Below are 14,212 nucleotides of genomic sequence, written 5' to 3' on the forward strand. Positions count from 1 at the left end.
ATTAATTATGTTTGCCAATTATCTGTTTGAAATAAATTTGTGTCTTAACAGCTATTGAAAGCGTTCAGTTGTACAGATATTATTCATGACAGCTTTGTACTGTGGAATGTGCTTAATAAAAAACAAAAAATGTTTGAAAAAAAGAAAAGAAGAGGTTTGTTGAACTTTAAGTTTCCTTTTTTGTTGTTGTTAACTAATTGCCGTCCAAGCTGGAAATCAACGCCATCTAGGGGTCCTCGATGTTATAATCAGAGAACAAGACCGAGGCCTGCTGTCTCTGATGTGAGCCACGAGCAAGCTCCAGTGAGCCCCTTTGTTCCACATGTGATGAGTAGAGGAAAATATTGGGGGTGAATTTTCAATAACCTGAGTCGATTGCACTTTTTCTTGTAGACTAGCCGTCATTAAATCCACTTACCCGCTCCCCTGTGCCGCTCTCTTTCCTTCTGGAATGTTCAGTGCCTGTTTCCAGTCCTGTTTTTCAGTCAGATGGGAATGCCCTTCATTACAGTTATGTGGGTTATGAGTTACGAGCTCTTCCTCTGTGAGGGCCAGCAGGGCACCCCCCCTTTCCTGTAATAAGGAAAGGGTATTGTGTAGTAAAGAATTTTAAGCTTACTTGAAGTGAGATCTGGGCTTTGCTCTTGACTCTTGGGAGGTGATCTCTAAGCCCTTAGATTGTCCTGCTTGATGATAGTGCTTTGTTTACCTGGAGGCCATGGGCCATGCCAAACAGAAACAACATGTTAGACCAATGTGATTTACGGTGGGAGATTTGGCCACACCATATCAGCTTGACCCCTGAAGGAATAGACTAAGGTCAAGCCAGCCAAGTCCACAGGATCAAGCCCTACTGTACACTCTGGACACCAACAGCCTGGTGAGTTTCCTTGGCTGGCAATACTGCATGTATATGGTCCATGTGTATAGTTTCCAGAAGGAGTCCATTACTCCACTGGGAGAGGACTGCCGGAAGCTCTCCTGGACGCTGCCCTATGTGTCTCTTCCCTTGGCTGATGTTAATCTGTGTCCTTTTGCTATGATAAACTGTAAGTAAGTATAATAGCTTTCAGTAAGTTCTGCGAGTCCACCAAGTGGATTCTTGAACTTGAAGGTGGTTGTGGGGACCCCTGCACTTTAAATTGGTACCGGAGGTGGAAGTGGTCTCGGGGACTCTTTCCTAACTTTACAGTCATGTACTAGGAATCTGAGCACATGGTCTCAACAAAAATAAGAAGAAGAAAAAAGAGAGAGAGAAAGAAAGAGAAGAAAGAAAGAAAAGAAGAAAGAAAGAAATGAAAGAAAGAGAGGAAGAGGAAGGAAGGAAGGAAATGGAAGGAAGAAAGAAAGAAAATAAAGAAAATAAAGAGAAAGAAAGGAAAAAAAAGAAAAAACTGCAAACAAACAAAAATGAAGCGATGGTCTCTAGTCCTGGATTCTCCACTTACTGGCTGGGTAAACCACTTCATTCTTTGAACCTCCTTTCCTGCCCACTCAGTGAGGAGGATGTTATCTGTGTGCTGAAGAAGGCTGCCGTGGCTGTTTAGATGGAAGGAAGTATGTAGAGGGAGGAAAGAGGGGTTGGGGCTGAAGAATAAGGACCTGGAGCCTGAGTAGAAGCTATTTCTAGAAATTAAAGTTTTAGGAACCACTCACATAGTGGGTGAATGCAAGCTCTATTTACATAATAATATAAACAGAAATTTAAATTGCAATGCACCTATTGCCCATCAGAATGGCAGACACTCAAAATCTTTACAAACCACTTATGTGGTGAGGCTGTGGGATTCACACAATGGTGCAATCGGGTTGAGGGGAACTGAGCAATATTCAACAAAATTACACAGCATTTATCCTCTGATGCGGAAATCTCACTTTTGGATACTTATCCTGAATTTCTGAATGACCTCTAACAATTTTATATATATGTACACACACACACACACACACATATATATATATACATTTTTTTTTTTTTTTTAAGACGGAGTCTTGCTCTGTTGCCCAGGCTGGATTGCAGTGGTGCGATCTTGGCTCACTGCAACTTCTGCCTCCCTGGTTCAAGCAATTCTCCTGCCTCAGCCTCCCGAGTAGCTGGGACTATAGGCACATGCCACCATGCCCAGCTAATTTTTTTGTATTTTTGGTAGAGATGGTGGGTTTCACCGTGTTAGCCAGGATGGTCTTGATCACCTGACCTTGTGATCTGCCCGTCTTGGCCTCCCAAAATGCTGGGATTACAAGTGTGAACCACTGCACCTGGCCTACATATATATTTTTATACATATATATGTGCTTATGTACAAGGCTATTTAAGCATAATTTGTAATTGCAAAATATTAAAAACAACCTCAATGTCCATATGTAAGAAATTGTTTGAATAAATTATGGTATGTCTACACAATGGAATAGCATGTCACTATAAAAGCCAACAACGAAGATCTCTATGAACTGACACAGAGTCATATCCAGAATATATTGTTAGGTTAAAAAAAAAAAAAAAAAACCCAAAGTTCATCAGAATTGGACTATTGGTATAATATTATATTTGACTAAAAAAAAGAATCCATGAATCAGAGTGACACCAAAGAACAAATACGTAGGAAGAAAAAGGAAAGATCTTTCACTATCAGGGAAAGTAAAATGCTCACTAACAAATGTAGAGGAACAGAGCCAGGTGCAGTGGCTCATGCCTGTAATTCCAGCACTTTGGGAGGCCAAGGTAGGCGGATCAACTGAGGTAAGGAGTTCAAGACCAGCTGGCCAACATGGTGAAACCCCGTCTCTACCAAAAATACAAAAATTAGCCAGGCATGGTGGTGGGTGCCTGTAATCCCAGCTATTTGGGGGGCTGAAGCAGGAAAATCACTTGAACCCAGGAGGCAGAGGTTGCAGTAAGCTGAGATCACATCACTGCACTCCAGCCTGGGCAACAGAGTGAGACCCTGTCTCAGAAAAAAATCAAAGAACTGGGCCGGGCATGGTGGCTCCAGCCTGTAATCCCAGCACTTTGAGAGGCTGAGGCACGAGGTCAGGAGATCGAGACCATCCTGCCAACATGGTGGAAACCCATCTCTACTAAAAATACAAATATTAGCTGGATGTGGTGGTGTGCACCTGTAGTCTCAGCTACTTGGGAGGCTGAGGTAGGAGAATCGCTTGAACCTGGGAGGCGGAGGTTGCAGTGAGTCAACAGTGTACCACTGCACTCCAGCCTGGCGACAGAGTGAGACTCCATCTCAAAACAAACAAACAAACAAACAAAAACAACAACAACCAAAAAAACCCAAAAAACAAAAAACACATGTAGAGGAAGGAATACAGGTAGAAAATCAAATCACAATTTTGCATCCATCATAATCATCATTGATTCAGGCTAGAATCATTGGTGGATGCTAAAACCACTGATTGTTGGGGGAAAAAGATATTTACAATATTTCTACAATCTTTAGGCAACTACCCCAGATTACTTATCGGTTATAAACTGACCAGTTACAAAGAGGATACCACCTTAACTAGAGATTAAAATTAACATCTCCAGAGGCTGGGTGCAGTGGCTCACACCTGTAATCCCAGCACTTTGGGAGGCCGAGGCGGGTGGATCACCTGAGGTCAGGAGTTCGAGACCAGGCTGGCCAATATGGTGAAACCCCATCTCTACTAAAAATAGAAAAACTTAGCTGGGCATGGTTAGCACATGCCTGTAATCCCAGCTACTTGGGAGGCTGAAGGAGGAGAATTTCTTGAACCTGGGAGGCAGAGGTTGCAGTGAGCCGAGATCATGCTGTTGCACTCCAGCCTGGGCAACAGAGCAAGACTCTGTCTCAAAAAAATAAAAATAAAAATAAAATTAACATCTCCAATAATAGGACAAACTGAGTAACATGTTCCTGATGGGATGCATTGAAAACACCACACACCACCACAAATAGAGTGTTCCTATAAAAAATGTGCAATCTGAATTAAATTCCAGGAAACAATTAAACCCAAGTTGAGGGACATCCTACAAAATAATGGCTCTCCAAAAATATCAACATCATGAAAGGCAAAGGCCAAAGAACTGTTTCAGATGTAAAATGACTAAAGACTACATCAAAATTAAACACTCTGTGCATCAAAGGACACTATCAACAGAGTGAAAAGGCAGCTACAGAATGAGAGAAAATATATGCAATGGTTGTAAGAGGTGATAAGATATAGATCCAGAATATATAAAGAACCCCTATAAATCAACAACAAAAACAAACGCCAGGTTCAGTGGCTTATGCCTATAATCCCAGCATTTTGGGAGGCCAAGGCAGGTGGATCACCTCAGATTAGGAGTTCGAGACCAGCCTGACCAACATGGTGAAACTCCATCTCTACTAAATACAAAAAATTAGCCGGGTGTGGTGGCGCATGCCTCTGATCCCAGCTACTTGGAAGGCTGAGGCCAGAGAATCGCTTGAACCTGTGAGGTGGAGGCTGCAGTGAGCCAAGATTGTGCTATGCACTCCAGTGTGGGCAACAAGGGCAAAATTCCATCTCAAAAAAAAAAAAAAGACATGATTTTAAAATAGGCAAACCTTGAATAGACAACCGTCCAAAGAAAACATACAAATGGTTAATAAGCACATAAAAGATGCTCAGTAACGTGAACCATTTAGGAAATGCCAATCAAGACCACAATGAGATATAAGTTCACACTCATAGGGATCAATATTTTAAAAAAGAAAAAAAAGAGAAAACACCAAGTGTTGTGAGGATGTGGAGAAATTAGAACACGTATGCACTGTTGGGGGAATGTAAATTGGTATAGTCACTGCAGAAAACAGTATGGCAGTTCCTCAAAAATTAAAAATCGAACTACCACAAAGTCCACCAATCCCAATTCTGGATATATAAACAAAGGAATTGAAAGCAGGGAGTTAAACAGGTATCTGCACACCTGTGTTAGTAGCAGCATTATTCACGGCAGCCAAAAGGTGGAAGCAACTCAAGTCCATCAATAAATGAACAGATGAATAAAATGTGGTCTATCTACACAAAGGTATATTACTCAGCCTTAAAAGGAAGGAAATTCGGTCTGGGTGCGGTGGCTCAGCCTGTAATCCCAGCACTTTGGGAGGCCAAGACAGACAGATCATCTGAGCTCAGGAGTTTGAGACCAGCCTGGCCAACAAGGCAAAACCCCGTCTCTACTAAAAATACAAAACTTAGCTGGGCGTGGTGGCTGAACCTGTAATCCCAGCGACTTGAGAGGCTGAGGCAGGAGAATCGCTTGAACCCGGGAGGTAGAGGTTGCAGTGAACTGAGATCGCGCCACTGCATTCCAGCCTGGGGAACAGAGCGATACTCTGTCTCAAAAAAAAGGAAGGAGGCCGGGGGCGGTGGCTCAAGCCTGTAATTCCAGTACTTTGGGAGGCCGAGACGGGCGAATCACGAGGTCAGGAGATCGAGACCATCGTGGCTAACACGGTGAAACCCCGTCTCTACTAAAAAATACAAAAAAAAAAAAAAAAAAATATCTGGGGGAGGTGGCGGGTGCCTGTAGTCCCAGCTACTTGGGAGGCTGAAGCAGGAGAATGGTGTGAACCTGGGAGGCGGAGCTTGCAGTGAGCCGAGATTGCGCCCCTGCACTCCAGCCTGGGCGACAGAGCGAGAGTCCATCAAAAAAAAAAAAAAAAAAAAAGAACGAAAGAAAGAGAAATTATTTAGGCAGATAGTGGGTAAAATAGGGCAAAACAGTCCTCAGCGGAATTTCCCTTTTAACAAAAGCAGCCCCCAAATCATTTCTAACAAAAGGCAGCCTGAAAAACCAACCTGCAGACATAGATAAGCAAGCTGGAAGCTTGCACAGGTGAACGCCGGCAGCTGTGTCAGTGGAAAAGGGCTACCTGGGGGCCAGGTATGTTCAACATGGAGGCGCCATCTTCCCTTTCCTTTGTCACCACGTGTACGGTAAAGAAACGGCAACATGGCGCCAGCCAGAGAACACATCCACATAATAAAAGATTAGGGTGGGGGCAGCCAGGTTTTTGCCCCCTATGCAAAGGGCACACCTGGTCCAACCAATCTTTCATGCCCTATGTAAATCAGACAACGCCTCCTCAAGCTCATCTATAAAACCCCTTACATTCGCAGAAGCAGCAACCCATTTTTTCGGGACCCCTCTCTGCTGCAGAGAGCTCTTCTCTTTCACCTATTAATCTTCCACTCTGAACCTCATTCTTGGGGGTCTGCATCTTAGTTTTCCATGGTCGTGAAACAACAAACCTTGGGTATTTACCCTAGACAAACAACACCATTTCACTACAATATGGATGAAGGCTGAGGATGTTATGCTTAACGACATAAGCCACTCACAAAAGGACAAATACTACATGATTGCACTTACATGTAGTAATAAATAGCCAAACTCACATCAAATTAGCTGGGCATGGTGGTGTGCATCTGCTGTCCCAGATACTTGGGAGGCTGAGGCTGGAGGATCACTTGAGCCTAGGTGGTAGAGGCTGCAGTGAGCTATGATTGTACCACTGCACTCCAGCCTAGAGTTTGAGACTAGTCTGGCCAACATGATGAAACACTGTCTGTACTAAAAATGCAAAAAAATTAGTCGGGCATGGTGGTGGGCACCTGTAATCCCAGCTACTCAGGAGGCTGAGGCAGGAGAATCATTTGAACCCGGGAGGTGGAGGTTGCAGTGAGCGGAGAGTGCACCACTGCACTCCAGTCTGGGTGACACAGCAAGACTCAGTCTCAAAAAATTAAATAATTAATTGATTAATTTTAAAAAGATAATGTTTCTGTATTAAATAGTTATTGCTACTAACAAATTATTCCGTTCATAGTGATTTATAATAACAATCATCACTTGTTTTCTGTCATGATTTCAGTGGCTCAGAATATTGAGCGTGGATTGGCTGGGCAATTCTGTTTCAAATTCTCTCATAAAGTTGTAGTCAGATATTGGCTGAAGTGGGCTGCAGTCATCTGAAGGTTGGACTGGGGCTGGAGCATGTACTTCCAGGATGGTCCCCTCACATGGCTGGTATGTTGGTGCTGACTGTTGATGGGAGGACTCAGCTGCTCTCTGTATGAGCCTCTCAGAAGGTGCATTGAGTGGCCTTGCAACATGGCAGCTGGCTTCCCTCAGAATGAGTAATCCAAGAGAGTGAGACAGAAGCCACAATGTCTTTGTTAACTTAGCCTTGGAAGTCACTGTATTAGTCTGTTTTCACAATGCTATAAAGAAATACTTGAGACTGGGTAATTTATAAAGGAAAGGTTGCATGGCTGTATGATTGGGGAGGCCTGGGGAGGCCTCAGGAAACTTAACAATCACGGCAGAAGGCAAAGGAGAAACGAGTACCTTCTTTGCAAGGTGGCAGGAAAAGAGAAATAGTGAAGGAGGAACTGCCAAACACTTATAAAAGCATCAGATCTCATGAGAAGCCGCTCGCTGTCATGAGGACAGGATGAGGGAAACTGCCCCCATGATCCAATCACTTCCCATCAGGTCTCTCCCTTGACATATGGGTATTACAATTTGAGATGCGATTTGGGTGGGGATGCAGAGCTGAACCATGTCAGCCCCACACCATCATTTTCCCAGAATTCTGTTCACCACAATGGTCAGCTGATACTCGGGGGACACACTGGGGCATAAACCCCTTTTTCACACAAGGAGGTAAGGATCACTGAGGGCCATCTTAGCAGCTTCTACCACAGTGTCATATCATAAATAATATTCACCAGAGTTAAATTCGATGTGTGAGGGCCAGGCATGGTGGCTCACACCTATAATCCCAGCACTTTGGGAGGCTGAGGCCTCCTCACTTGAGGTCAGGAGTTCAAGACCAGCCTGGCCAACACAGTGAAACCCCATCTCTACTAAAAATACAAAAAGTAGCCAAGTGTGGTGGTGGGCACTTGTAATCCCAGCTACTTGGGAGGCTGAGGCAGGAGAAGTGCTTGAACCCAGGAGAAGGAAGTTGCAGTGAGCCGAGATCGTACCATTGCACTCCAGCCTGGGTGACAAGAGCAAAACTCCATCTCAAAAAAAAAAAAAAAAAAAGAGCAGAGTGGTCTCTTTCGCATTGCTGTGCAAACTCAAATGACTGAAGACTCCTTTGGGGACGGTTATGAAGAGACCTCTTAATGCAAAATCAGGACATTTTAATAGCACACCATAGTCCAGAAATGTGTTTAGTGAAATCTGACAGTAGGCCAGGCCCTCCTTCTTACTGGACAGGAGAGTTGCACCCAGGTTACATTTACATATAACTTAAATCAACTATATATATGCATGTTGAGGGCAGAGGGAGAGAATATGAGTTTACATCATAAAAGATTTTGTCTGCTCTTCCTATCAACAATTTTACGCCCTGGAGTAGGAGGAAGACTGGTGATTTGAATCCAAAATTCCTTCGCACATTGTCAGTCTGTAGATATCACTCATGGTGTGAGCATCTCACCTTGTGAGTTGATTCTGCTATTTTAAATACATATTTTTGACACAACAAGGCCCTGCATAACCAAGCAATTCCTTCAGCTGATGCTCAACTGAAAACAAACACACAGAAACAGCAATCTGTTCATCTCTAAGAGCAGGGAAAAGGACTATTTTTGAGTTGATATGCCACTCAATAACATATTGTGTAAAGATGGCTCCATACACCAGACCTTATTGAGAACCAAAGACTCATAAAAGTAATTTTGGCAATACTAAATTCCAGCCTTACATGCATATATTCTTTAAAACTAAGTTCCTGGTTAGGCAAAGTGGCTCATGACTGTAATCCCAGCATTTTGGGAGACCAAGGCAGGATGATCACTTGAGCCCAGGAGTTCAAGACCAGCCTGGCACCATAGGAAGACCCTGTCTCTACAAAAAAAATTAAAAATTAGCTGGGTGTGGCAATGTGCACCTTTAGTCTCAGCTACTTGGGAGGATGAGATGGGAGGATCACTTGAGCCTAGGAGATAGAGGCTGCAGTGAACTATGATCACGTCACTGCACTCCAGCCTGAGTGACAGAGTGAGACCCTGTCTCCAATAATAATAACTAGGTATCTGAGAAAGCAGACTGCTGTTTTCAGCCTGCAAAATGGGTGTTCTAAGTAGAGGTCTCTACAGAAATAATCGTGTGTGTCAGCCGGGCGCGGTGGCTCAAGCCTGTAATCCCAGCACTTTGGGAGGCCAAGACGGGCGGATCACGAGGTCAGGAGATCGAGACCATCCTGGCTAACACGGTGAAACCCCGTCTCTACTAAAAAATACAAAAAACTAGCCGGGCGATGTGGTGGGCGCCTATAGTCCCTGCTACTCGGGAGGCTGAGGCAGGAGAATGGCGTGAACCTGGGAGGCGGAGGTTGCAGTGAGCTGAGATCCGGCCACTGCACTCCAGCCTGGTTGACAGCGAGACTCCATCTCAAAAAAAAAAAAAAAAAAGAAAGAAATAATTGTGTGTACGTGCGCACATGCACGCACATGTACGTGCGTGTGTGTGTGCGTGTGTGTGTGTGAGAGACAGAGATTGTTTTAAGGAGCTGGCTCATGTAATTGTATGGGCTGCAGGCCGGGCTTGGTGGCTCACACCTGTAATGAGAGCACTTTGGGAGGCCGAGGTGGGTGGGATCACCTGAGGTCAGGAGTTCAAAACTGGCCTAGCCAATATGGTGAAACCCCGTCTCTACTAAAATTAGCCAGGTGTGGTGGCGGGCACCTGTAATCCTAGCTACTTGGGAGGCTGAGGCCGGAGAATCACTTGAACCTGGGAGGCGGAGGTTGCAGTGAGCCAAGATCGTGCCACTGCACTCCAGCCTAGGCGACAGAGCGAGACTCCGTCTCAAAAAAAAAAAAATTGTAGGGGCTGCAAGCCCTAAATCTGCAGTGCAGGCCAGGAAAAAGTTGATATTGCAGCCTTCAGTCCCAAGATAGGCTGGAGACAGAATTCCTTCCTCTTCAGGGAACATCAGTCTTTCCTCTTAAGGTGTTCAACTGATAGATACAGCATACCCACATTATGGAGGGTACTTTTCTTTACTCACAGTATACTACATATATCGAAATATTAATCACATTTTTTTGTGAGTCAGGGTCTCTCTGTCGCCCAGCCTGGCGTGCAGTAGCACAAACATGGTTCACTGCAGCCTCGAACTCCTGGGGTCAAGTCATAAAACCATACTCCCGTATCAGCCTCCCAAATAACTGGGGCCACAGGCACACACCACCACACCTGGCTAATTTTTGTATATTTTTTTTGTAGAGACTCACCATCTTGCCAGGCTGGTATCAAATTCCTGGCCTCAAGCCAACCTCCTGCCTCAGCTTTCTGAAGTGCTGGGATTACAGGTGTGAGCTACCACATCTGGCTAATCACATTTTAAAAATACCTTTACAGGCCAGGTACAGTGGCTCGCCCCTATAATCCAAGGGCTTTGGGAGGCTGAGGCAGAGAGATCACTTAAGCCCAGGAGTTCGAGGCCAGCCTGGCCAACATGGTGAAACTCCATCTCTACTTAAAATACAAAAAAAAAACAAAAAACAAATTAGCCGGGCATGGTGGCACATACCTGTAGTCCCAGCTACTTGGGAGGCTGAGGCACAAGAATCCCTTGAACCCAGGAGGCAGAACCCAGGAGGCAGAGGTTGTAGTGAGCGGCAATTGCACCACTGCACTCCAGCCTGGGCGACAGAGTGAGACTCTATCTCAAGAAAAAAAAAAAATACCTATACCTTTACAACACCTGGACTGGTACCTGACCAAATGACTGGGTACCATGGCCTAGCCAAATTGACACAGAAAATTAACCACTACAACAGCTACCATAGGAATCACTGAACAAAAGCCCAAATGATCCCTTTGTTGATTTCATTCTTTTTCCTTTGTCATCAAATGCAATTACTTCAGTTTAGTATACAAAACTGAAATCCAAATGAAGGAAGAAAAACACCAACTAGTTTCCATTATTGTCATCAAGACACATCTTTGGAACTCTCCATGGACAACAGCTGCGACTTTAGAAGTGGGAACAGAAGTGGAGTTTGCAGACGAGGTCCCCAAGGAGAATTCTTCTTTTTTTTTTTTTCTTTTTCTTTTGTTTTAAAGAAAAAGGTATTTTTAAAACATGATTGGCCAAAGGGCACGATGTCTGCTGAGCACTTCCTTTTTTTTTTTTTTTTTTTTTTTGAGATGGAGTCTCACTCTGTCGCCCAGGGTGGAGTGCAGTGACACGATCTTGGCTCACTGGAACCTCTGCCTGCCAGGTTCAAGTGATTCTCCTGCCTCAGCCTCCCAAGTAGCTGGGACTAGAGGCGCCTGTCACCATGACTGGCTAATTTTTGTATTTTTATGACAGATGGGGTTTCACCATGTTGGCCAGGCTGGTCTCAAACTCCTGACCTCAGGTGATCTGCCCACCTCTGCCTCCCAAAGTGCTGGGATTACAGGTGTGAGCCACTGTGCCTGGCCTGTTAAGCACTTCCTTATAGTAGATGCAGCCTCTGGGCCGCAGAGGCAGAACCTCCCCTAGAAGGAGGTCCTGCCAGGCAGCAGAGGCCGGGGAATTTTCCCAGGAAAGGGGTTCCAGGGCCCCTCCTCCGTGGAGTCACCCGAGCGGAGGGGGCTGCTGTGAAACCCCATACTGTTCTGGGGTTCACACGCTGTGAGTCTGCAGATCTCTCTCATGGTGTGAGCATCTCACTCAGTGCGTTGATTCTATTTTGAGGACATATTGATACAACGAGGCCCTGTATACCCAAGCAATTCCTTCAACTGATGCTCAACTGAAAAAAAAACACACAGAAACAGCAATCTGTTCATCCCTAAGAGCAGAGAAAAAGACTATTAAACAAACTTGTCCCTCCCCTCCCCTCCTCTTCCCCTCATCTCCTCTCTCTTCTCTTTTCGACAAGATCTCACTCTGTTGCCCAGGCTGGAGTGCAGTGGTGCAATCTCTTGGCTCATTTCATCCTCTGCCTCCCAGGTTGAAGTGATTCTCCTGCCTTAGCCTCCTGAGTAGCTGGGATGACAGGTGTGTGCCACTTGGCTAATTTTTGTATTTTTAGTAGAGACGAAGTTTTGTCATGTTGGCCAGGCTGGTCTCAAGCTCCTGGGCTCAAGTGATCCGTCTGCCTTGGCCTCCCAAAGTGATGGGATTACAGGTGTGAACCACCGCACCTGGCCACTTAATCCTTTTAAAAAACAAAAATGTAGGAGGAAATCTGTGATGTATTTGTAATTACCAACTACAGCCCGACAGAATGCCAAGCCTACCAGGCATAGAACCTTTGCTGATCTTGTCTGGGAAGGTTCTCCGGACTCTGCTACCTGGCAGGAGCTCCTGCTAGGGGAGGTTCTTTCTCTGCAGCCCAGAGGCTGGTCTCAAACTCCTGACCTCAGGTGATCCGTCCACCTCAGCCTCCCAAAGTGCTGGGATTACAGGCCTCAGCCACTGCGCCCAGCCCCATCCTGGATCTTACTGACATCAACAGTATTACAACATATTAGTAACTAATTTAAGGCAGAGAAATCACACCACAGTCCAGTGATCCCTTCCTGCCCTTGCCGACGGGTAGAAATTTCTCATGGGGATATCTGCAGCGTCAGAGCTCCAGCAGGGCACCCTTAGGCACACTCACATGGAATTCTAGAAAGAATTTAACAGAGCGTCTGTTTACAAACTAGTGTGCGGGGCTAATTTTTACAACGTGGGACGGTGAAACCCCTCAGCATCACTCACCATAGTAGAGGTCAGGGGAGGAGAGAGCGTGACTGAGCTGGGTGAGAGCTGGATCTGGGGAGGTGGAGCCCCAAGCCACCGGCAGCATCACTACAAGAAGTAGGGAGACACAGGGAAGAAAGACCCCGTCTGCTTCTCCTGCCCTCCGACCTCTTCTCAGGGCCTCATTAGCCAAACCCACAGGAAGACAAAGGGGAAAGAAACTCAGAAAATGTGTCCACAGAGGTCAAGCCCCCAGGGCGCAGAGCAGGGCTGGGAAGGAGGAAGAAAGCATAAGGAGGGCACGGAGAATAATCAGCTCAACAACTCACACTCAGTGGTTCACGCTTCACAGAAGCCCAAAGCCCTTACACCTGGAGGCTTAGGAGGCAGCCCCGCCCCTCCAGCAAGTCCTGGTTAAAGTGGGCTGTCATCTGTATTGTGGGCTGTCATGTGTATTGTTAACTTAGAAAAGCCAATACCGGCCGGGCGCGGTGGCTCAAGCCTGTAATCCCAGCACTTTGGGAGGCCGAGCCGGGTGTGGATCACGAGGTCAGGAGATCGAGACCATCCTGGCTAACCCGCTGAAACCCTGTCTCTACTAAAAAAAAAAAAAAATACAAAAAAAAAACTAGCCGGGCGAGGTGGCGGGCGCCTGTAGCCCCAGTTACTCGGGAGGCTGAGGCGGGAGAATGGCGTAAACCCGGGAGGCGGAGCTTGCAGTGAGCTGAGATCCGGCCACTGCACTCCAGCCTGGACGACACAGCGAGACTCCATCTCAAAAAAAAAAAAAAAAGAAAAGCCAATACCTACAAAGGTATTACTGTGTCAAATTACCGTGTCCTCAAGGGGGGTAGGCTTGCAGGTGCGGGTGAGGTGCTTGTGCCTTGGGGCCCAGTGTCACTGGGAAGGGCTCCTACACCTCCAAATCCCTTGTGCAGGCTTTACCAAGGGGGGCTCACAAGAGAAGGGGAATGAGGCAGAGGACAGTTAACTAAGCAAGGACCTCACCTGCCTCTGCTAGTTCTCCTTCTCTTTCCTTTTTTTTTTTTTTTTGAGACAGAGTCTCACTCTGTTACCCAGTCTGGAGTGCAATGGCGTGATCTCGGCTCACTGCAACCTCTGCCTCCCAGGTTCAAGCAGTTCTCCTGCCTCAGCCTCCCGAGTAGCTGGGATTACAGGTACCTGCGACTACACTCAGTCCATTTTGATATTTTTAATAGAGACAAGGTTTCACCATGTTGGCCAGGCTGGTCTCGAACTCCTGGCCTCAAGTGATCCTCCTGCCTTGGCCTCCCACAATGCTGGGATTACATGTGTGAGCTAGCATGCTCAGTCAAAAAAATGATCATCTGACACATGCTACAACATAGATGGACCTTGAGGACATTATGCTGAGTGACATAAGCCTGTCACAGAAGAGCAAATACTTTATGATTCCACTTACATGAGGCACCTAGAGGAGGCAAATTTATAGACACGGAAAGCAGAATAAAGGTTTCTGG

The sequence above is a fragment of the Piliocolobus tephrosceles genome, chromosome 19 (genome assembly GCF_002776525.5).
Source record: "Piliocolobus tephrosceles isolate RC106 chromosome 19, ASM277652v3, whole genome shotgun sequence".
Classification (NCBI taxonomy): domain Eukaryota; kingdom Metazoa; phylum Chordata; class Mammalia; order Primates; family Cercopithecidae; genus Piliocolobus; species Piliocolobus tephrosceles.